The sequence below is a fragment of the Oryzias latipes genome, chromosome 2, assembly GCF_002234675.1.
Source record: "Oryzias latipes chromosome 2, ASM223467v1".
Taxonomy (NCBI): Eukaryota; Metazoa; Chordata; class Actinopteri; order Beloniformes; family Adrianichthyidae; genus Oryzias; species Oryzias latipes.
Genome location: NC_019860.2, coordinates 23,754,882 through 23,781,161, shown reverse-complemented (window position 1 = coordinate 23,781,161; position 26,280 = coordinate 23,754,882). Strand labels below are relative to the sequence as shown.

The window sequence follows — 26,280 nt, the reverse complement described above, 5'->3', positions numbered from 1 at the left end:
AATGATAAATGAGTGTAAATACATCAAAGGTTTTACCAATGCCTTTTGAAATCTAGTAAAGATAATCCTTTTATTTTAAGATGTTGTTTTTTTCTTGTACTATATTTGTAGTTTATTGCTAATTCATGATATCATAAAATCTTCCCTTTCTAGTTGGTGAGCTTTTATTTTGTAAACCTGTTTGCTGCTGTGGTTGTAAAAATGCTCCTTAAATCAGGAGAGACTGAATGTCACAGTGATGCTTTCAGGGACAGCTTGGTTAGAACACCCAGAAAGATGAGGGGGGGTCCGTTTGGAGTTCTGTTCCCCGTCTTCACGCAGTCAGTCTCAGACTAAGGTGTTGGAAACGGGACATTAGCCAGTCGGCGGTGGCGAACGAAGCGCTCATCCTTCAGGGCTGGAAGCTGCTTGCCTCAGCACTCGGCCTGAGCCGGCGCTGCGCTTTGGCAGGCAGAACGCCATCCGTCTTAGGACTCCACGGTCTAAAGTACGGCCACCCCGGCGTGTTACGGACACTTGGAGCAGGTCGTCCGGGCTCGTCTTCTGCATAGTCCTCTGATGTCATCCCTCCATCCATCCTCCTATAAAGACAGAAAGCTAAAGATAAAACGTTTATCATTTTAGGGCAAACGTATTATCCGGCCGCCGACTTTTCTCTAAGTTTGGCTTTTAGCCGCTCTGCTCTATTCAAAGAGGGATTTCTTAAGGGACCTTAAATGTGGTTACAACCATCCACGGCTTCTTTGTTTGTATTCATATGTAAATAACCTGCTGGCTTTGGTAAGGCTGGATTAATAATTACATTTCTAATAAACTAACATGGATGCACATTGAGGCGCTTTAGAATTTAAATGTGTTTGAAGAGGAACCGAACAAGAACATCGTCATGAATGATCATCTCAGAAAAACATTCAAATTGAAGAAATTCAACCCATGTAGGGAAGCATTCACAGATTTATTAGAACATATAGAAATGCTCTACTGTAAATGAATGTTAAACATAGATTTATACATATTTATTGAATACATTAAAGTATATCTGCTTGAGAGACACTTCTATAGCCCTATGGCCCCACCTCTCATATCTAATACTTAATGGATCTCTATCGGAGCTCCATTATCAGAAATGAACAGATATAATCCTGTCGTGCCATGGTCACAAACCAACTAAAGACATTTTAAATCAAATATCAGCAATTAAATCTCAAAATCTTTTACATGTGTAGCCTGGGGAAATTAAGCCTGCACAGGACACAGAACCGTCTTTGGGTTCTTTTACTCTAAAACAAAAAATGTAACTCAGATAAAAATAAAATCCACTCTAAAATCGGGATGGTTCTCTTAGACAGTCACTATCAGATCTTCAATTCAATTCAATTCAATTCAATTTTATTTGTATAGCCCAAAATCACAACAACGGTCGTCTCGATGGGCTTCAAAGTAAAACATGAAATCAAAAGGATCACGAATACAAAGAGTTCAATAGAAAAATACTAAAATGAACTAACAAACTGACTAAGCTATACTGGCATCCCTGCCCTTAGACCCCCCTTCGCGGTAAGGAAAAACTCCCCAAAAAAACGGATTCCGGCAAAAACGAAGAAACCTCAGGGGTGCCCACATGAAGGAGGGATCCTCCCCCAGGACGGACAGGCGATTTACCAGAACTCTTAGAGAAGAATTCACTTATCTAAATCTACAACTACATATATAAAAGTCCAGCAGACGAGCTTCATCCAGCCGTGGTTGTCGGGACAGTCAAAGGCGCGAGTCGAGCCGGAGACAGGAACCACAGCCAGGTGTAGGAGCAGGAGCAGAGACGAGGTACTTGGTCAGGTACAGAGCAGAGACGAGCCAGAGATGAGCCAGAGGCAGGATCCACAGCCAGGTGTAGGAGCAGGAGCAAAGGCGAGGTAAACGGTCAGGAACTGGAGCACGGATGAGCCAACTGGAGTCTGGAAGCACTCCCACTCCCCAGGAGGGGAGAGGAAAAGAGGGACAATACATGAATCGCACTGCACCAAACAGAGGCATGGAGAAATAAATGATAAATTATGATCAAGAATAGAGGAGAGGAAGGGTAGAAGTAAAAACAGGAAAGAGGACAGAACCCCAGTGTACCATAGTTACCCCAGCTTCAACTTCTAGCAGCCTTTTAAAAGAAATAGTTATTATTAAGTTTAATTTAAACAAACTAACATTAAGTTAAATAATCTCTGAATACTAACTAGTCTGACAATAATCTGTCCAAAGAGGAATGTTTTTCAGTCTAACTTTGAATGTAGAAACTGAGTCGGCCTCTCTTCCATGAGCTGGGAGTTTATTCCATAAGACAGGGGCTTGGTGACTAAACGCTCTACCTCCAAATGTACTTTTACTAATTCTAGGAACCACAAGCAGTCCTGCATTTAGTGAGTGAAGTGTTCTGATTGGATGGTAAGGGACTATGAGGTCCTTAATATAGGATGGGGTCATTCCATGTAAGGCCTTATAGGTTAACAGGAGGATCTTGAACTAGATTCTAGAATCAACTGGGATCCAGTGAAGTGAAACTAACACAGGAGTGATGTGATCTCTTCTGCTAGTTCCTGCTAACAATCTAGCAGCTGCGTTCTGAACAAGCTGGAGACTTCTTAAGGAACTCTTAGGACACGCTGCTAACAAAGAGTTACAGTAATCCAGTCTAGACGTAACAAATGCATGGATGAGTTTTTCAGCATCACTCTTAGAAAGTATATTTCTGATCTTAGCAATATTCCGCAGGTGAAAAAAGGCAGTTCTACACGCCTGAGATATGTGAGCCTTAAATGATAAATCCTGGTCAAGTAAAACCAGGATTTCCGAAACTAGTTCCGAAACTATGAAACAAACGAGGGCAAACAACAAGAAGAAAAGAAAAAGGAAATCAAAACCTGTGTGTAGTTATAAAGAAATGGACCCAAATGGCTTTTGAAGTGTTGAAGGTTGCAGACCTTCTTAATGGACAGCCTGCAGCCAATCAGAATTGAGTGTTCACCCAGACCAATTTAATACAATACCATACAATGTAATACAATAAAGTATGGTATAGTACAGTACAATAGAAGAAAGTAATATACATTACAATACTAGAAAGTACATTACAATACAAGAAAGTACAGTACAATAAAATACAAGAAAGTACAGAACAATACAATACAATGACAAACAAATAAGTACAGCACAATACAATGTAAAATGAGACAAGGTAGATATAGTAAACACATAATAAAGCACCTCATTTATGCTACAGACTATCCTAAATATTTATCCAAAAACATTTATAAAACATTGTTTTAGTTGTTTTGCGAAAATATAATGTTATTTGGACTTGGACTGGCATAGACTTGGGAAAGTCTATGCCAGGGTACTGGAGAGGAGAGTCCGTCCGATAGTCGAACCTCGGATTCAGGAACAACAGTGCGGTTTCCGTCCTGGTCGTTGGTCGTGGAACAGTGGACCAGCTCTACACCCTATCTAGAGTGCTGGAGGGATTGTGGGAGTTCGCTCATCCAGTCCATATGTGTTTTGTGGATTTGGAGAAGGCGTTCGACCGTGTCCCCCGTGGCATCCTGTGGGGGGTGCTCTGGGAGTATGGGGTCCGGGGAGCCTTACTGAGGGCTGTCCGGTCTCTGTACGACCGGAGTAGGAGCTTGGTTCGCATAGCCGGCAGTAAGTCAGACCTGTTCCCGGTCCACGTTGGACTCCGGCAAGGCTGCCCTTTATCACCGGTTCTGTTCATAGCTTTTATGGACAGAATTTCTAGGCGCAGCCAGGGGCCGGAAGGGATCTGGTTTGGGGACCACAGGATTTCCTCTCTGCTTTTTGCAGATGATGTTGTCCTGTTGGCTTCATTGAGCCGGGACCTCCAGCATGCATTGGGGCGGTTTGCGGCCGAGTGTGAAGCGGCTGGGATGAGGGTCAGCACCGCTAAATCTGAGGCCATGGTCCTTGACCGGAGAAAGGTAGCTTGCCATCTCTCGGTGGGTGGAGTGTCCTTGCCCCAGGTGGAGGAGTTTAAATACCTTGGGGTCTTGTTCACGACTGAGGGAAGATCGGAGCGTGAGATTGACAGGCGGATCGGCCCGGCGTCCGTAGTTATGCGGTCGCTCTATCGGTCCGTCGTGGTGAAGAGAGGGCTGAGCCGAAAAGCAAAGCTCTCAATTTACCGGTCGATCTACGTTCCAGTACTCACCTATGGTCATGAGCTATGGGTCATGACCGAAAGAACGAGGTCCCAAATACAAGCGGCTGAAATGAGCTTCCTCCGTAGGGTGGCTGGGCGTTCCCTTAGAGATAGGGGGAGAAGCTCGGCCACCCGCGGGGAGCTTGGAGTAGAACCGCTTCTGCTCCACATCGAAAGGAGCCAGCTGGGGTGGCTCGGGCATCTAGTCCGGATGCCTCCTGGACGCCTCCCTGGAGAGGTGTTCCGGGCATGTCCCACTAGGCGGAGGCCCCGGGGAAGACCCAGGACACGCTGGAGAGACTACGTCTCTCGGCTGGACTGGGAACGCCTCGGGGTCCCCCCAGAGGAGCTGGAGGAAGTGGCTGGGGTGAGGGAAGTCTGGGCATCTCTGCTCAGTCTGCTGCCCCCGCGACCCGGTCCCGGATAAGCGGAGGAAGATGGATGGATGGATAATGTTATTTTCTTATAATTAGTTTTGATTTTTGTCCAATGTTGTTGTGATCTTTAGTATGTTTTTGCATCAGATGGTTTGTTGATGGGATTTGGACTTTAGGGCCACCGTAGTTTAGTAGCTGAAAATCTCTGAATACAGTTTGTAGATGCTGATTCTAACGCCATCGTCTTTACACTGAGATACAAACAGTTCCATGAAAAGTGCATAAAGAAACTCCAAACAGACCCATCCAGATCTGTGATCTTCAGACGGTAACAGAGAGTCGTGAGCAGCGCGTCTGGTTTAGTTCCAGCTCAGACCACGGAACATCAGTCACTGTTTTTGTGGTGAATCCAATGACTTCCCATCCTGCAGGAAATGGTCAGGTCTTCTAGACTGAAGGACTGCTGTGTGAGGTCCAGTGACGCCTTAATAGGAGTAACATTTTCAGCCAAATCTCCAGACTAAAATTACTTTATTTGGTTATGAAATACCAAAAGTGAATAAAACTAGAAGGAGCTGCATTTCCAGAAGAAAATGCAGGTTTGAATGCAGTATTACTGGTAGAAAAAAAGAAATAAAGAAATAATCAATGTTGACCGTAAATAAAGTGAAAACAGCACAATAAACACAGCAGATATTTGTGAAAAATGCCTGAGCTGGGTATCGAACCAGCGAGCTTCTGAACCAAGGATTCCCCATTTATTTCAATGGAGGCAAAAATCCTGGCATATCCTGAAAATGTCAAGGATTTAAAGGACCATAAGTCACAGCTGGAAAAAGGTGAAAGAGCTGAACATTTGAATAGTTGGATGGTTGAATCAGCTGAACAATTGTAGGAGTTAAGCTGCAAAAAATGGAGGAAGATAAACAGGCAAACAATGAATTGAAGGATTTATAGTATTCCACCAATTAAACATTTCGTTCAGTAAAGCTAAGGACAAAAACTATCCAATTACCAAATTGTGATTTTTCTATAAATATTCTTCGATTCAATATCAATGACCAGGTTTTTTTGCACTATAAGTCGCTGTGGAGTATAAAAGCTAATACTGATACACAGACCCAGCGGTTATTAGTGAAGAAATACCAACGTATGAGAAACATCACATACAAGTCACACACCCCCGCCCAAATGTGCAAAAATGTGACGTATGCAAAAATACGGTCAACTTCTTTATCCCCACATATCAGCAGGTTAATCCTGACTGTTGTCTGAGGAACATGGAGACTTTTTTAGCCTGTACTGGAAGTTGAATAGAAAAAGAAAACCAACCGTCGCCTCGTCCATAAAGTCCAGAAGTTAAGGCGCCCCGTCCTCATTGGCAGCAGCGTCACTTTGAGTTTTAGTGCCACTCCACGGCGTTTTGCCTTTCTAGCAACTTGAAAAGTGTCACACACAAAAGAAAAAAGATTCCCTTTCATACTCTGCCCCCCACCCTACAATTGTAGGTGACAGCCGCTGAGCTGGCACATGTGCATGGCGCTCTTAAGCACAATCTTAGCCGCCGCCGCCGCCTCTGCAGCAGCAGCAGCACTGACGGTGCACAGACACAGAGGACACTGGCGGGCTCCTGTGTGATTGGCAAAAAGATATCAAGTGGAAGGAGCAAAGCAAAAGCAATTTTCAGGAGCGAGGGGGGGATATATTGAGGTCAAGTGAACTTCATTTTTTCCCTGCATTCCCTTTACATAAAATCAGGTCCTGAACACATTCATTATGTCTGAACAGCTGCCCCAGAACAGCTTGTGGCCGAGCGCAGAATGCTGATTTCCTCCGTGTTTTCATGCATTAGTGATGCTTCCTGTGACGGTTTAGGGCTTCCCTCATGCAGGGAGGGGGTCCTCCGTGTCCTCTTTCACAATAAAAGTGGTTAAAATAGAATCACCGTGCTAGCATTTGTCAGGAAAACTCGGATCCTGAGCCTATATTGACCCAGAATGCTTTGCTCTCACGAAGAACAGCTGGGACAGGTTCCCGTGGTTTTACAGGCCCCCGCCCCTCTGTGACCCCCCCACTTTATGAACCTGGGTGTCCGGGAAGCGGCAGATGATGAACTGCGGGGCCGTTAAAGTCGGGAGGCTGCGGTAGCTGTTTGCCTTCCAAATGATGCGTGTGACAGGTGCGCGGGCGTGGAGGAAAGGAACCGCCGTGGCGCCCGCCATGCCGCACCCGTGATAACCAGGTGTTATTGATCTGCATGTACATTTACAGCCAAAGCAGAGAGTCGGTTTGAGCCTCTGAGGGATTTTTGTGTTTTTCTCTAAATAGCATTTTATTAAACAAAATACAAAGTTAAAGACCAGTAAGAAACAGTTACAATTCTTTTTTTTTACATTTTATTTGGATTAAATCCTCATTTTTGGCATCTACTTCCTATTTTTTGCCCTCATTTCTGTTTTTTTCTTATCGCCCTTTTGTTTAACTTTCATGGTAAACTTGGGTCGTAGGTTCAAAAACCTCAGAGTTCCTCACTAAACAACAAACTTTTCCAAGTCTCTCATCTCCAAACTAACCAATTCAGATGAAAACTTTATTTATAAAACCAGCTTCAATGGAGTCTATTTGTGTTATTGTTTCCTCAGCCAGTTTTATGTAGAGAATATCTTAAACTAAACTATAAAAAAAAAGTAAAACCCCTATGTAAACATTTTTGTCCATAAATAGCTTTTATGTCAGATGAGCCGCTGAATACATAAAAAAATAACAAATATGATCTACATTTGACGTAAATATTCATTAAAAAACTAAGTTTTCCTTTAAATATAAACAGCAGAGCTGAATGAACACACCTTATTTTATTATTCCTGGTGTTTTAAAGTAAATTAGCAGAGAGACTTTTTGAAACTCTTAACATAAATCTATTTGGGGAAAAGTTTGAGCCCCGCAGCAATTTTTGTATTAATCTGTCACTTTGGAAAAAAAAACATAATTTCTATAAATTACTAACCAATTTCAGGCCACATAAAACATACTAATAGTATCTTCTTTAGGTTATTAGGGCAAAATAAGTTTTTCTAATTTAAAAAACATTAATATTGAGGTATAGACATCTATTAATAAAAACAATCATTGTTTAGGATGTTTCTGGTTGTTGTGCATTCATATAGTAGTTTTAAGGCTCTTTAAACTCAAAGCAATACAAATTATTGTTGTTTTAATAGTTTTTTTACAATAAAGGTTAAGAAAAGCTTCTTCTTTTCACCTTTGAACATGTTTTAGATGTTCTCTGGAAGGAAAGCATTGATGCATATTTTCTAAAGATCTTTGCAGATCTTTGTTTGTTTGTGTATTTAAAACAGGGATCAGCAAATATTAATGTAACGTTTAAAAATGCAAATGTTTGTGACCAAAACCAAGACGACTCTGTAGGAGACGTTGATGTTTACGGTCTTCCCTTCACCTGCAGCTTCAGCCGCACGACCGCGGCATTTGGCTGACGTCTGTTTGAAGTCTGAGCGTGGAGAACGGCGACCTTTTCTAAAAGACAATGTCAGATGAAAACACGGGGAACATCAGAGCCGACGCTCGGATTCTGCTGTCGCCTTTACAAACCAACACACAAACACACACAAACACACACAGGTTTGCTGCTGAGGAGCTCCTACGGTCAGCAGAGCTTCAAGTAAAAACCAAAAATGTTCTGGAGGAGGTTAATGAGGTGAGGCAGAGGAGCCTCCTTCGTCACAGTGCTGGTGCTTGCATCCTCCTCATCATCATTATCAGCACACCCACACTAAAGACTTTTCAGGGCCAAACAGCCTCTGTCAGTTCATGTCTCCTTTCCAACCTGATCATCCTGGAACTCAACAGACTTTATGTGATGTTCAAAGCATCTTTAGGGGTTTCGTTTTCTCTGAATGAATTACAGGAGAAGTGAAAAACAGAGGAATAACAAACACATGGTTGGATATTTAAATGCAATACATTTAGGCTGGACCGTGTGCCATAAAAACACCTCCAAAACTCCACCAAAGCTAACCAGGTTTTGATTAAAAATCCAGCAAGTCCTCCGGAGGAAAAGAACAATGTATATCAACAGGAAGTGAACATACTTGATAACTAGAAGGAGCTGCATTTCCAGAAGAAAATGCAGGTTGAATCCTGTACTGCTGAATGAGAATGAAACATAGAGGGTAATATTTGGCTGAAAAATACATAAAAATAGAGAAAGAAATGACCAAAGTTGACCATAAATAAAGGGAAAACAGCACAACAATAGAGACATTTTATTGAAAAATGCCAAGGATTCCCCATGTATTTCAATGGAGGCAGAAATCCTGGAATATCTTGAAAAGTAGCTGGAAAAAGCTGAAAGAGCTGAACATTTGGATGGTTGAAATAGCTGAAACATTGTAGGAGGAGTTAAGCAGCAAACAATGAAGGAAGATACTAGAATAAAGAAAGAAAAAAGGGAAACAATGGGTTGAATGCTGCATACTTGTATACAGACCATTGTCGACCAATGATCTATATACAAGTATCGCCAAATGAACTATCACGATATATCGCCGAAACGACTTTTTCCTACACCGCTAGTAGAGACCATCTGGACTCCCACTCTGAGGAGTTTTTGTGAGCTTTGAAGTCTGTGGTTCTGTTGCACTGGGATGTAGGAGAGGCGTACAGCAGCGCCCACAGCTTTATTCTACAGCCACTTTCAGATAACAGCTGGTTAGAGGTTCAATTCCCCGCCGGGACAGTGGCTAAAATAAGAAAAAGCTAAAAACTGTCATATAAGTTGGCTCCTTTTTTTATCAAATGTAGTGAATCAGACCCATTTCTACAGGCTTTGAATTCATGAAACTATTTAAAAACCCATGAGGACTGTAGATATCTAAACGTTTGCGAACCCTCTTCCAGAATCAACTCGGATCCATAAATCCCAGATCATTCTGATCTAAATAGTTTATTTTATTCATTTAAAAAAGATTTTGTCTAAAAATGATGCAACAGTTTTCATCAAAGAAGTTAAACAAAAACAGAATTTCAAAGATAAAAAAAGACTTGTTAAAGTACAATAGAAATGTATTTTATGGTGGACGGAGTAAAAACGAGAATCTTTAAGACATAATTCTGTTCGAATAACCATCTAAACAAAAGTAAAATGAGGAGCAGATTGGATTCATTTTCCTTTAATCTATTTTGTTTTTTTCTGCTGGAATCAAAAGGGATTAAAGTGTTCAAAGTTCACAAGTTTCTGAGCTGTTATGTTGGAAAGAATCACACCAATCTATACTTTTAAAACATGCTGATTAACCTCAATAACCTTCATTTTTATGTGTCTAAAAGTTTGCATTGAGTGAAGTTGTCACTTCAAACACCGCCCACATGGAGGCTATGCTTAAGGAAGTGTTAATGTGAACTATTTTTGTTCCTGCATATTTTAATACGCTCTTCACACTCAAGTGTGAATTAAACACGTTTCATGCTTCATTAAATCTTTTATCATAATTGTTTATGTTTTCCTGCATTAGTAATAAATTCTGGATCTTTACTGAATGTAAAGCTTCCTGTTTTTGTGACACACAGCCACTATGTATATACTGCACGGATGAAAACTGGTCATGTGTGGAAATCTACGTGGTCAAAGGGAGAAAAGTCGTGGTCTTTATGTGAACCACGTTAAAACCACGGACGAAATACGAATAAACCACGAAAAGGAAACGTGAACCAACGTAGAACCTGAACCGTGTGAGATTATTGCGCTGTTTATTGTATATGCAAGTCATTAGTGATTTGTGCGTCAACAATGTAATTTAAACATGACGTACGTGATGTAAAAGTTAGACATGGGGGGTTCATGTGTGAAAAGTCCGTTAGACCAACGTGGAACTAGGGATGGGTATCGTTGAGGTTTTAACGGTACTACTACTCTTATTGATACTGCTTATCCGGTATTTTAACGATACTCTTATCGATACTTTGAGGACGAAAAATAAACAAATAACAAATTAAGAACATAAAGTGTTGTATTTCCTCATTATGCAACAACATTGTTTTTTTAACAAAACATTTGACTTTATACATGATAATGTTCCAATACGAACCTGGAATGCACATGGATGTGTTAGACCAGGTGTCGGCAATCTGAACCTCTCAAAGAACCATTTGGATCAGTTTCCCACTGATGAAAGCACAGGGAGCCGCAACACTAGATGTGTTAGAAAAAAACATTTTTGCCGATATATCACGATTGCTCATTTGGCAATACTTGTATTGATTCAAAATACTGTCAGAATATATTTATTTAATTATTTTTATTATTTTTATTCTTTATGAGCGTAACGTTTCCTCTGATCTTTTGTCCATTTTCCACAATCTTGAATAGAGTTTTCTCTCTGTCAAAACAGTTAAGATGAATGAGATGATGAAAAACAAATTCACATTGATGCAGACTCCTCTCTATTTTCTTTTCTTTAAATCCAGTAAACCCAATAAATTTTATTAATTTTATGGATGACAACTATTATTAGTTATTAATTATTAGGAAGGAGCCGTTAGTTTGTTGCGGGTCTGGAACCATAAGTGGTAAATCTTAGGCCCCCCTCTCTACCTGTTTGTTGTTTGCCCCGCATGCGTGCGACCCCCCCCCCCCGGCACCGTGTTCACAGACGGTCATCGTAGCAGCAAGGTGACAGGATGGTAGGGGCTCCTTGACGCAAACGTAATACATTTTGCGCGGAAATGGGTGTTCTTAGTCTAGGAAGATAAAATGAATTTTTTGGGGGGGTGCTCACATCTCCCCTATGAGATCACCACTGACTGTGTGTGCACTGCCTTGTCTTGTGTGTGTGTGTATGTACGCGCGCACCACGAACTGTCTGAACAACAGCCCCACCCCCCGTGCACATAAATAGCCAGATAGACCTCTCCTCTTCAGCGAGAATAGCGAAATTAATGTCATCATTATGTAAAGGAAAATTGACTGACTTTGTGATTTAAATATGGCAGATAACGCTTGTGGGACACAAAAAAAAAGCCACTTCTCCAGTACCGGTAGCAGAACCGTTCAGGTCACATTTTTAACGATACTGCGGTTTTGAAGAATGTTGCCCTGGGGCTCGTTCAATACCGGGGCTCGGTACCCATCCTTACGTGGAACGGTCGTGAAAAGACACAAAATTTGCATCTCACAAAAATCACACAAAGTTCCGTAAGACGTACGTAATAATTGCGTACAAACTACATAAAGTACACATAAACTGCATAGTTCTCAACCGACCAAAAAAACCTCAAAACCAGATTCCCGTAAAGACCCGTCGGCCAAACTCCTCGACGTACATCAGCGCACATCGACGAACGCAAGAAACATGCATGAATTAAGAATATCATGCATGGATCACGAAATTTCTTTTGTGTAAACTGTACGTAGTGGCTGTGTGACACAGCTGCAGTCCTGGACTGGCCTTCCAGAAACTAGGTTGCTCCCGTCACATACACAAAAACTCAGCACTTTTTTTTATTTAAAAAGAAATGGAACCATACCAAGAGACTGGATGGTATCATCCCAGCACAGTTACGAGGGCGGACAGAATCTTACCTTCTAAGTGTACTTTCTACAGCAGTTTAAAATGCATTACAATCAGACGGATGAAGACAGAGCCATCCTCTCTAGATACATGGATCCAGAAAGTAAGAGAACTCTTTCAAATGGAAAGAAGAACTTTCCTACTAAGACATCAAACCTTTAACCCAAGATGAGGCCCAGCAAAACCAATGCTACTGTCATCAGCCTAATTATACCTCCAGCTTGTCAAATGCTAAATGTTTGGATTTCATTTTTTCCATTTTAGACGAAGAGTAGTGTGATAATTCTACTTCCTGTGTGTACATTGTTTGATAGTACTTAATGTATTTAGGTTGATTTTTGAGGAAACCATGGAGACAACTGCGTGTAATGCTCTGTTGCAAAAAGTTGAAATAGAATATAAGTAAAAAAAAAAGAAGAAGAAGAATTAACCTTTAGTAGCATCTAAACATTGAAACTCCTTCTAGGGATTTCCACCTACCGCCTGCTAAAACCTTGAGCATCATTAGGAAGCTGCTTGCGTGGCGTTCCCCTGTTCCTCGCACATTTTTTACTGGAATATTGCAAAAATTTAATTCATGAATCCTTGGCTCAAGCTGAGTGAAACGATTTGACAAGCAATAAATAACATGGTTGCCAAGGAAATCCAAAAATTTACTTTTGATGATTCTTCTAAAAATGATGTAGACCTATTCGTCATCCCTAAGTGACCAAAAAATAAAATGGTTGCTATGGAGATAAAACCTAAAGTAAAGCCGTCATTTAGAAAAACGCTTTTCTGGGTGGCAGGGGCAGAAGGGGCGATTGAGGGGCGTGTGTGAGGGCGGGTCAGGAGGGAGCCGCGAGGGCAGTTAACGCCTGCAGGCCACGTAATACCGCTTGCAGCTTTAATAATCTTTATTTATTACAGATTTGTACAGATCTGTGTTTCCTCAGATGTTTTGATTGAAGCAACAACAGAAACTCCAGTCTGGGTTAGATTGATCTTTCGTGGGACTTCTCGTCATTCCTCCTTCCATCCAAAACCTGCAGCCGCTTTTATTTTCCTGAACCAGCCTTGGCCGAGATGCAAAGGACCTTGCGCGACGTTCTGACTTTCTATTAGGCGTCCAAATAGATGTCCCGAGCCAGCACAGATGGCGGACGCCGTGTTGGAGGAGTAACTGACAGGAGGAGAAGTTTGCAGCAGCAGAAAGCTGTGGAAGAGGTGGGGGAGGTCGTCGCTGTGAGCCGATGAGCTGCAGAGAGCGCGTCGCGGCGCCCTATGGGCTCTGTCAATCTCACGCTCAGACAGAAACCAAAATGTACAACCCGTTCAGAGCCGAATGCGTGATGTGCAGAAGTAGAAACAGTTGTCAGCATTGTGACAAACAAAAGTGACACATCCTTTGACACATGAGGAGAGCTCTTCTGCCGCAGCTGTCACTGATATTGTTAAAAAAAAAATGACTAAGAACCGATTTTTAGGTCAAAATCCGAACCTTTTATCATTTAGAAAAAAAAACTTGACTTAAAATATACCATTATTTTAAAAATGTGTCATGGTTCCAATACTTTCTTTGTGAATGCTTTAAATAAAGTCAGAATCTATTACATTTTCACATAAGTTTCACTTGTTTTTTTTAAAAGCAAGGCATAGAAATGACTCAACTTTTTAGATTTTGTAACAATTCACCACCTGTAGTGGCAACCATTACAATATGATGACATCAGTAACTTTCCCTCTTTCTTAGATTTGCATAATTTGTTGAAAAACAGGAGCATAAAGGTCTGGTTAGGGCAAAAGACGGTAACCTTTCCACATTTGGAGCTCCAGGTTGAGATTTTTTATGTTAGACTTGTAGCTTTCATCAAGCTGGAAATTCCAAAAGTCCAACAGTTCGAGCAGAGAAGCGTCTGGCAGAGCGAATGCTCCTTCATTTGCGTCGGTGGAACCATTAACGCCTTGCTCTCCTGGCCAAACCTAATGCATCTTCTTACCTGTGCCTCTGCATGAGCAAACAGTCATTTCGCTGCCGGAGCAGGGATTTATGGCGGCCGCCGCGGTACAGCAGAAGGCTGCAGTGGCGAGCAGGTGCTTCCGCGCGCCGCCGTCCAGCCCGATGTGTACTTAGCCGAGGCCCCGGCAGATTTAGCATGTGTTCATTAACGGATGCCGGGGAAGCTTATCATTCTGAATAGCCTCATTAGTGACGGGACTAATAAGCGGCAGGTTCATTAGAGAGACAGGAGGAAGAGCGTGTTGCCAGAATCGCAACAAGGCTGCAGGACTGGACCGGCCTCCCCTCTCATGTCGCCTCGGCCTTTAACAACAAAGAGTCTGTGGAGGTTTGATGGTTTCATCACAAGCGATGGCATTGTGTGCTGAGCTGGAAGGGGAAGGAAAATAATCACTTGTTGGACTGTGACAGCGTTCAGGCGGGTATTTCAGCAGGAGCGATGAGAAGCTATCCTACTATTATGTTACAATGAGCTGCTGTCACCACCTGGCCATGTCTTCACATCTCCTTTTAAGTTTATTTTCTGCAAATCTAGGCATGGACAAGACAAAGGAAGTGAGGACGGTATCTTTGTGGTGAACGGTCACTTCTTTAAAACCAAAAAGAACTCTATAGGTTTGATTCTGTGCATCAAAGCATGAATCTGATCAGAACGGACTTCCAGAAGTCCAAAGCACGAGCTGACACAGGAGTTACAACACCGCTCTCTGGTAAAAGACAAATAAAAATGTTTTAAATTTAAAAAAAGTAGCAAATATTTGGACTACAAAGCAGATAGGTCAAATGTTATTTTCTATATTCAGACCTGAAGAATCTTAGGCAACACTCCTGACTACACTACCCATAATGCTCCAAAAGTCCATAGATCCCTCGAAGTTGAAATAAAACATTTTGACAGATTTGATTGACAGATTGACAGAGTACCACAGAAAACCAATTGGAGATCAGTAAGCCTAACCAGAATTCAAACATAGGGCACGCCACATTATGAGGCGGATTTCCCATTGATTTCTCAATCGTCCGAAAAATATGATAAGGGCCATTTTTAATAAAATAGCAACAAGTGCTAGAGGGCGCTGTAGGTGTGTGTATCAGTATTTGCTACATACAGCAAGACAGAAGAACAACAGGTATTGTTCCGTCTAATGGCGGGCATGGCAGACTTTTTTCAATGTAACACAGAGGAGGAAGAATTAAAGGAATTTAGTGCTTTGAAGTGATATAAAGAGTTCAGTGAACCTATTAGCCCAGGGGTGGGCATATGCAGCCTGTTTACCGCTTTAACACCTGAGCTCTCACCGACTCCACACAGCTGCTCCTGGTTTGGTCCTGACAAATATTAGAACCCTTTGTGGTCCACAAGTAAAAAAAATACCCCCCTCCCTGTGTTAACATGTTCTTTAGGCTATAGTTATTTAATGGCTCTGATGTTGCGCCATTATACTTGATTGCTCCGATGTTTAATGAAATGGAATATAGTTATGGTAGCGAATTGTGCGTATATTCAGTCTATTATTGTTATCCAATGAGTATTTTTCAAGATTGCAAGGTCCTTGTTCCCGTTTTTTGTAAAATATGTTTGTCCAGAAAGTATGACTTTTTCTTCTTTTGGCTGCTGGGACTAATACTCCAGAGTGACTTATACTCCAGAACAACTTATAGTCCAGAGCGACTTATACTCCAGAACAACTTATAGTCCAGAGCGATTTATACTCCGGAACATCTTATAGTTCAGAGCGACTTATACTCCAGAGCGATTTATGCTCCAGAGCGACTTATACTCCAGAACAACTTATAGTCCAGAGCGACTTATACTCCAGAACAACTTATAGTCCAGAGCGACTTATACTCCAGAACAATTTATAGTCCAGAGCGATTTATACTCCGGAACATCTTATAGTTCAGAGCGACTTATACTCCAGAGCGATTTATGCTCCAGAGCGACTTATACTCCAGAACAACTTATAGTCCAGAGCAACTTATACTCCAGAACAACTTATAGTTCAGAGCGACTTATACTCCGAAGCGATTTATAGTCCAGAGCGATTTATACTCCGGAACATCTTATAGTTCAGAGCGACTTATACTCCAGAGCGATTTATGCTCCAAAGCGACTTATACTCCAGAACAACTTATAGTCCAGAGCAACTTATACTCCGAAACATCTTATAGTTCAGAGCGACTTATACTCCGAAGCGATTTATACTCCAGAGCGACTTATACTCCAGAACAACTTATAGTCCAGAGCGATTTATACTCCAGAGCGATTTATACTCCAGAACAACTTATAGTCCAGAGCAATTTATACTCCAGAACAACTTATAGTTCAGAGCGACTTATACTCCGGAGCGATTTATACTCCAGAGCGACTTATACTCCAGAACAACTTATAGTCTAGAGCGACTTATACTCCAGAGTGATTTATACTCTAGAGCGAATTATACTCCAGAACAACTTATAGTTAAAAGCGACTTATACTCCAGCACAACTTATAGTTCAGAGCGACTTATACTCCAGAACAACTTATAGTTCAGAGCGACTTATACTCCAAAGCGACTTATACTCCAGAGCGATTTATACTCCAGAACAACTTATAGTCCAGAGCGACTTATACTTCAGAACAATTTGTAGTCCAGAGCGATTTATACTCCAGAGCAACTTATACTCCTGAACGACTCATAGTTCAGAGCGACTTATACTCCAGAACATCTTATAGTCCAGAGCAACTTATACTCCAGAACAATTTATAGTTCAGAGCGACTTATACTCCAGAACAACTTATAGTCCAGAGCAACTTATACTCCAGAACAACTTATACTCCAGAACAACTTATAGTCCAGAGTGATTTATACTCCAGAGCGATTTATACTCCAGAACAACTTGTAGTCCAGAGCAACTTATACTCCAGAACAACTTATAGTCCAGAGCAACTTATACTCCAGAACAACTTATAGCTCAGAGCAACTTATACTCAAGAACAATTTATAGTCCAGAGCGATTTATACTCCAGAGCGATTTATATTCCAGAGCAACTTATACTCCTGAACAACTTATAGTTCAGAGCGACTTATACTCCAGAACAACTTATAGTTCAGAGCGACTTATACTCCAGAACATCTTATAGTCCAGAGCAACTTATACTCCAGAACAACTTATAGTTCAGAGCGACTTATACTCCAGAGCGACTTATACTCCAGAGCGATTTATACTCCAGAGCGATTTATACTCCAGAGCGATTTATACTCCAGAATGACTTATACTCCGGAACAACTTATAGTTCAGAGCGACTTATACTCCAGAGCGATTTATACTCCAGAGCGACTTATACTCCAGAGCGATTTATACTCCAGAGCGACTTATACTCCAGAGCGATTTATACTCCAGAATGACTTATACTCCAGAACAACTTATAGTCCAGAGCGACTTATACTCCAGAACAATTTATAGTCCAGAGCGATTTATACTCCAGAGCAACTTATACTCCTGAACAACTTATAGTTCAGAGCGACTTATACTCCAGAACAACTTATAGTTCAGAGCGACTTATACTCTAGAAAAATTTATAGTTCAGAGCAACTTATACTCCAGAAAAATTTATAGTTCAGAGCGACTTATACTCCAGAACAATTTATAGTCCAGAGCGATTTATACTCCAGAGCAACTTATACTCCTGAACAACTTATAGTTCAGAGCGACTTATACTCCAGAACAACTTATAGTCCAGAGCAATTTATACTCCAGAACAACTTATACTCCAGAACAACTCATAGTCCAGAGCGATTTATACTCCAGAACAACTTATACTCCAGAACAATTTATAGTTCAGAGCGACTTATACTCCAGAGCGATTTATACTCCAGAACAATTTATAGTCCAGAGCAACTTATAGTTCAGAGCTATTTATACTCCAGAACAACTTATACTCCAGAGCGACTTATAGTTTAAAAAAAATATTCTAATTTACAATTTTCAGGGCTGAGATGCACCGTTAAAATAACTTCTTACTATTTTTTTTTTCTCTGATGGCATCACACTAATCGCAGGGTTGGTCAAACCTGGTCCTCAAGAGCCTCAACCCTGCCTGTTTTCCAGCTCTCACTAACCAGCTTGCTGCTGATTGGCTGACTTAAGTTATTCCACACACTGATTGACTGAACACACTGATTTAAGTAGTAAGCATCAAGCAGTCCAGTGAGAGCTGGAAAACAGGGTTGAGCCTCTTGAGGACCATGCTTGGCCAGCCCTGAAGTAATGCATCGAGGTGATCCTATGTGGTACAGGATGTCTTTTATTAAGAAAGAAAGTCATGTGAACCTCTGTCAAAAGTTATTTCATGTAAGGGAAAAAGGCCATTTCTCAGTTTTATTTTTTACTAAAAAACAATCTTTTTAAAAATATATATTATTCATAGTAGTAGCATTAACATAAGTCTGTGTCTCTGTGGCTCCCAGGTGTTGACGGTTGCAGACCCCTGGACTAACTGAACTCCACATGGTCGTAGTCCTTGTTGAGTTTTATCTCCATCGCTTCCATTTGTTCTGTTGTTCACCTGGTTCAGAGCCTCTTTCACGCGGTGAATTTGTTTTTCAGAGAGTCCGCTGTTCTTTTGCAAATTCACGGCCACGGAGTAACAAAGGAAAAAAAAAAGTTTTATATCTTTTAATAGCAGTCCCGTCTAATGTGAAACCCCTTGCTGGGCCTTTGACTCCGCTGCTCCGTTCTGAAATCTGTCGGACTTCCTTCTGCATTCGGACTGTCGACTCTCTCAGAGACAAATTAGCGAAGGTTAGCCGGGCTATCCTAGAGTTCCGGCTCTGTGAAGTGTCGTCTGTATTTTTAATGGAACAGAGACATCCAGCTTCAATCTCAACAGGCCAGGAAGAGGAGTGGTGGTCGGCCAAGCAGATGGTGGTTGAAGGTAACTGGAGAAAACAGTGAAGCCCTCCCAAGTCTTCAATGGAATCAAATTAAAAAAAAAGATCATGACGTTGTTCCTTCATGAATGCTTGAACAGTCAATGTGGGATGCAGGCTTCAAAAGTGGAAATAAATCTAATGTCTAATAGTTTCTCACCTGTTCAGACGCAATGCATTGTGGTCTATATTCGCCGATCTAGTGAGCAATGATGCAGACTGGTTTTTCGCAGAGACTTCTGGGAAATTTCTAGGGCACTGGATTTTGGAATTGTAGATTTGGACAGCACTACGAAATGGTGAACGCTCTATAGAGTGAGTAGGGCAGGAATTCAGACTCAACCGTAGATTCAGACATCCCAATGAAATAGGAACGCAAATATATTTTACACATATTTTAGATAACTGATCTGCATCTGCTATGCTGATTTCCAAAATAGTTATGTCAAATTTTACATGAATAACTAAGCAATTTGTCTTTGCCATGTGATTTATTGATAGTTAAGGATTCTTAATTCTGTCTGATAGAAGTAATGAACCAGATAATAATAAATCATGTCATAAAATGGTTACAGTAGAACAGGGGTGGGATTATATAAATTAACTTCCTTCCCATCCCTTTCAAGCAATCTTTGATTTAATGTCAAACTATTTGATACGTCTTTGTATGAATGTATAACTGCTGATTGTACTGTTTTAGCCATTTCAAAAACATTTCAAATCCAATCAAATCAATTCAAACTGTTAACCGTCACTTTGCTGATCAGTGTGGTCGGGGTCGTCAGAACACAGTGGACAGTAGAAGTGATCTGGATACCAGGAGCTTAAGATGGGCCTATGTAATGCATCTGAGCCTGAGTCTTACAGAATGTTCTTGGTCGTCACGTTTGGAACGGAGAGTTTACGTCAACTCTGTGACTAATAGTAATTTCTGCTGGGAAAAAGGCAACAGGTATTATCCCAAAAGCCCTCTCAGAGGAAGAGTAATCCCACTTTTTCCTACTACTCAATGAGTGAGTTCACACTGAGCGCACGCCTCCACGTTTGTAAGGGAACCTGGAAGCAGAGGACGACACCCGTCTACTTGCAACCGTCCGTTCTGCCGTCCTGCAGAATCTTAACCACGTCTGTCCACCTAAAACCAGGTGAAGGAAGAGAAAAGAATCTTTCTCTTTCTCTTTAACCTTCCCAGTAAAACTTTCTTGAGGTTTATCAATTACTGCCTCTGATTCTGTCCTGCAGGTTTTACTACATTAAGGAGAGTCATAACATCCCCTTTTCCTGCCTCAGACAAATCATTTGCTACCTTTGAGGTAGTCTGGACAAAAAACCTGATACATTTGTATGCAGCACAGGCTGCCAGTTCCACAAAGACGAGCAACAAAGCATCAAAAACTAAAGTCGTGCACAGCCTATTCCTGACAGCTGCAAAGAAGAAGATGGAGAGGAAGAAGGAGAACCGAGCTCCGCACGTCTAGAAACTGTCTCGTTCTCAAAGTAACCACAAATTGAGCTGCCAGAGGTGATCCGGCGGCTCTGAAGCTAAGAGGGAAGCTATCAGGACCTGTTTGGTTGTCAGAGATAATCACCTGATTCAACAAGCAGACAGGACAAAGTGTGTTGATGGCATCTCTCCTCCTTGGATGATCCATCGTTTCTGCAGAGCTGTGATGAGTTTCTGTCATTCTGGACAACAAAAACGTCTGCTAGGGGCTGCACGACATGACGGAAACTTGTGATGTGCAATATTAGTGATCAGTATTGTGATGACTATATAACTTGCAATACATGAACAAATAGCAAAAACTACCAAAAACATCAAATCCATTTCACTGCAACAGTTCAATTTAAATAAGACTTAACCCTCGTCTACATGGGAAGCCAACATCCGACATAAAAGGGCTCCATCCGATTGGTCAACAACGTGAAGGCGTCCATCCGATTGGTCGAATGCATAAAGGGATTTATTTGATTCATTAAACAATTCAAGCTGCCATAAGGTTGTTTTAGCAGCGTTAGAAATAAGGGGGGAAAAATGGCAAGTAACATTTGGTTGTCCTCCCCAATTTTTGGTTGTCCTTCGATACCAACATTCAACAGCAACCAAACCTACTCAGATGTCAGTACTTACATCTTTAATTCTTCTATACATCTAATATCAACTGCCTCTTATGATGGACATTTAAAAAACTCTTTAAATATTTAAAACAAACATTTTACTAAATATTGAACCATCTGGTTACACAAAGTATTAACATGTAAATCAAATACTGTTACGGTCAAATGAAAATACTTTATCTTACCCTATAGTCTATCAGAAAATTGATTACATTAACCAACACTGTAACCTAATGAGTATTTTTATAATTTAGAACACTTGTATGGACTGGGACTAGTAGAGTATTCCAAATATAAAGTAATATTTATATGTGATGAAAAGTTATAATATGATATAACATCTATTTCAAATAAACACATGTGTAAATGATACCATGTTTCCATTGCGCTGCAGTAGCAGTAAAGACTAATATCCCTGATCTTTTAAACAAGACATGCAGGTTCAATGTTGTCATTTTGCGATGTCTTCGGGCGTACTCGGTTCGTTCGGAAGTCATGTGACATCGTTCGTGTACACTCGGTTTCATCTTAAAAAGTCGGACGTCGGTTTCCCAAAAACTTTGAAAAATAGTCGAAAAATACTAAAATATTGAATAAAAGACCAGGTTGTCACACGGACAACCATCAGGTTCATTTTTGGTTGTCCTCCGTGAAATCTGGTTGTCTCAGACAACAGGATAGCCGCTTATTTCAAACGCTGTTTTAGTACATTTGGGATAACCATGTATTGCAATTTTTGTCGTCTTTTCCGATGTGCATATTGCACAGCTTAAATTTGCGATATATTGTGCCGGCCAAACATCCCCCATACGCATCTACGGGACACGGAGGAGCAGCCTCTGATATCTAATGAAAGACCGTTCACAGCCACTATTCACATTTTGTCCAAGTATGAAATGTCAGTCTTTCGTGATACACGCGTGTTAATGCACACGTGTTTCTTGCGTTCGTCGATGGCCGCAGATGTCCGTGGAGGGTTTCGGACGACGGGTCTTTACGTATATTCAGTTTTGTCTAACGGGACTTTTCACGCAGGAACCACCAATGAATAACTTATGTATCACGTATAGAAACGGCACATGTTCAAATCATGTGATTGACACGATTCACTGATGAATTGCATCTAAACAGCACAATCATCCCACACGGTTCATGTTCTATGTTGGTTTACGTGTTCTTTGCGTGGTTTATTCATTCTTCTTCCGTGGTTTTAACGTGGTTCATTCCTGATTCATCCTTGAAAATCAAAAAACCACAGCTTTTTACTTACATTTTTGACGTATATTCACGTTTTCCTTCGTCCAATTTGCAGAAGATGCGTGACTCGGCCTTTGCAAACAGGGACTAGAATAAGCCAGTCCCCACAGAAGACGTCTTTGTTCTTTGCGAGGTCCTTTTGGCTGCAGCTTAATGGGACACGAGCCTGTTCTTTTTTTTTAATCACCCCCTCTTCCTGTTGGGGGTTTCAGGAGCCCCCCCCCCATATGAAGGCCAACAGGAAAAACAACAAGTTTGTGAATCCATAATCAGATGTAATTGGTCACTGCTTGCACAAACATGCGTTCTGTAATTACAGCTATTCTATGTGTCTCAGCTTTGTCACAGCTTCCAAAGAAAAGAAAATATGCAAAACACGTCCGGAATAGTAGAAAAAAATAACAAGCAGGCAGCTGCTGATTTCTTTTTCCCCAAATATGTGGTGGAAATTCTGCCGATTACCCTGCGTCCACGTGAAACTTGCCCATTTTAAATTGCTGTGCTTTATTTATATGGAAATAAATGGGGTGATTGTGAGTGTTGTAAGTTGGTAAATGAGGGAGTGATGAAAGCGCGGCGGAGGGAATGGCGGCGGCAGAAACTTTGACCCGAACAACGACCACGGGCGCGGCGGCCAGCGGCACCACAGAATAATGGATTTTCCCCCTCGTGACTCTTTTAATGGACACATTTGCATACGGAAATGAGTAAATACAGTTTATCTGAAAATTGTACATTTTCATTTGACGTTTAATAAAAAAAAATCAAAAATAGCACAGAGTGAAAGTGACTCCAGCCGGCAGCAGGAACCTCACTGTCTGATAACTTTTTTCCCTCACAGTTCTAAACTTGAGACCTTTGAAATGTTTATCTCCCCCGGCCTTCATGAACCTGATGAAGTCTTGTTCCAGAAGTTACTTTGGGTTTGATAAAAGCCCCAATGAAGCTGGGTAGCAGTTTTTACCCCCCCTCCCCTCCCCGGTGTGTAGAAACAGGCTGGTAGGACTTTTGTGTTGGTACATTTTTGTTGCTGTAGATGTTCCAGTGGAGGTTTTTAGTCGCATAAATGAGTATTTGTGGGTTTTCATGCAGTTTTTCGATGGTGGTTCTTCCACAGTCAGAGTTGAATCGGTTCTTCAGTTTTTCCATTCAGGTCCAGACTTGCTGGTGATGGTTTTTAGCCGGACTTGAGGGTCGGTCTTTGGTCCACGTGAACATTGTTGTTGGTTATATTCAGCTTTACTGTCAGATACCACACGGAAGGTTGTTTTGCTTTTTTCTGGTGTCCCTGCTGGATGGACACGTTCAACACTTCACTGAGGAAACACCTGTGGTCACAGGCACTCGTGTGGAGGTTGACCCGTACAGGAGCTGCATCTTTACGGGTTATCCGAGTTCGTTGAGGGTTCAGGTTGTGACTTTAAACCAAACTAACCCGTTCCCGGTTGAGAAGTTAGGTGATTTATTGGTTCAATACTATAAATCCTTCAACCATTGTTTTCCTGTTTTTCTTTCTTTATTCTAGTATCTTCCACCATTTTCTTCTGCTTAACTCCTTCTACAATTTTTCAGCTATTTTAACTATTCAACTATTCAAATGTTCATCTCTTTCATCTTTTTCCAGCTATGACTTTTGCTCCTTCAAATCCTTGAACTTTTCAAGATATTCCAGGATTTCCAGGATGATTGCCTCCATTGAAATACATGGGGAATCCTTGGTGCAGAAGCTCGCTGGTTCAATACTGGCATTTTCACGAAAATGCATTTTTTGTTATTTACTGTCAACTTTGATCATTTCTTTCTTTTCTTTTTTGCTAATTATTACCCTTTAAGTTTCATTTTCCTTCAGTAATATTTTCTTCTGGAAATGCAGCTCCTTCTAGTTTTTGCTAATTTGCCTAATAATAATAATATTAATAATAATCTTTATTTGTACAGCACCTTTCTTGATAAAAATCACACAGTGCTTCACAGAAAACATAGTTTTTATCTGCTTTTTAAAGAAAACACTGAGTCTGCAGATCTGAGGCTGAGAGGAATGGAGGTCTAGGGGGATGGAGCCACTGCTGCAAAGACCTTTAGTCTTTAACGACCAGCAGACCCTGGTCACATGACCTCAGGGACCTGCTGGGAGTGGACGGCTGCAAAATGTCTTTTCTATAACCTTAGATCTTGGTTATTAAGAGCTGTGTGTGTTAAAACCAGGATTTTAAATGCACTTGGTAGTGGATGGGGAGTCAGTGCAGCTGGATTAACAATGTGGAGACGTGTGAAAACTTAGATGAATCGGTTAAAAGTCTCGCAGCAGCGTTCTGGACAACCTGGAGCCGTTCTGGAGACTTTCTGCTTAAACATGAGAATATTGAGTTGCAGTATTCGAGACGAGAAGATATAAAAGCGTGAATGAGCATCTCCATCTCAGAACACGACACAATTGGACTCAGTTTGGAAATGTGTTCAAGATGATAAAAACAAGAACGAACAAACGACCCGACATGAGAGTCAACCGGGTCTAGAGTCACCCGGAGGTTCCTGACAGACGACCTGATAGAGGAAGCGAGTGGACCGAACCACAGGACGATCTGGGGGAGGCAACTGTCAGGAGCACAGACTAGAACCTCAGTTTTGGCTTCATTTAGTTGGAGAAAATTCTCATTCATCCAACTCTGGACTGAATCCAGAAACCTGCATTAAATCTGTATTTAAAAAAATAATAATTAGAATAATGTCACAGAGCGATCAAAAGCCAAAAAACTCCAAATTTGCAAAGAGTGAAAGTACATTTCGAATATTAAGATAGTAACGGTAAAGCTGGTAATGTGTACTTTGTAGTCCTGCTCATATTTATGTACATTTGATATTCAACACAAGCAGTGAAATGTAAAGAGATGTGCAGGTAATAGAAGTTAAGGTCAATTCAATTCAAGCGTCGATTCTGAGAATGTTTGAAGTAGATTTTTGAAGTCAAAAGTCAACAGAAAAAAACGATTCCCTTTGACTGAAGCTCCTCCAAACTGATCAATGTCCATTCAGCACTTAGAGGATGCAGAGCAGAGTCAGATTTAGATGAAAAACCAGCCATCATCTTGTGAAACCAGCGCTCTCTGTTCATGCTGATTTACCACACTGCGTGGAAAATATTCACTGTTTTTTTAAGTCATACTTTTCTTATAGATATGATACATTTTTGGTGAATAAAGGAGAAGGCGCTGCTGGTAAATTGCAGTTCTCCCCGTTGAGTCCTGTAAAAACAGAGGACTGGTTATTGGAAGAACAGAAATTGTTGGTTCCAGGAAGAAAGAAAGGCAGGAAGCGCCTGCTGGGAGGAATCCGAGACACACTATTAGAGCAGCGAGGGGCTCCTCTAACGGCCCCCCAGCAGCAATATCACTTGTGCTGGGAGGGAAAACAATCCTACCTGCCATGCCCAAGAAGAGCCGCAGACAATTATGACAGCAGAAAAAGCGACTGTAATCACCCAAAACAAGAGTCCTCACCCTGTGATTAAGCCCAGCACTCAGAGGAGGGCGTTCAGACGTTTGAGCGTGTCAGAAGTCAGGCAGCGGGGGACGAAGAGGGACCGCACCCTCATTATGCCCTCTCACGGGCAAACGGGCGGCTTTTCTGGGTGGGACGGAGGCGTCCCACCCCCTGTAGAGGCGGCAGATGGCTCTTCCTGTTTCGTCCTGGAACAGGAATAGTGGCGACTAACTGCTGTATCAACATGTATGCAACACTTGCTGAATTTTTCCATTCCGGAGCCTCAGCCCCCGCCGCCCAACGTGGACTCACCGTTTACAGGGAGGAGGCCATCCATCTATAA

At 41.4% G+C, this 26,280-nt stretch overlaps 1 long non-coding RNA gene across 1 annotated transcript; it reads right to left on the bottom strand.

Moving 5' to 3' along the window:
* LOC110016507 lies at nucleotides 1-26,191 on the bottom strand. The gene is made up of 2 exons (XR_002291820.1): nucleotides 25,955-26,191; nucleotides 1-581 (listed from the first exon to the last, which is right to left on the bottom strand). It is a non-coding gene; the product is annotated as an uncharacterized LOC110016507 (long non-coding RNA).
* Nucleotides 26,192-26,280: the final 89 nt, after the last annotated feature.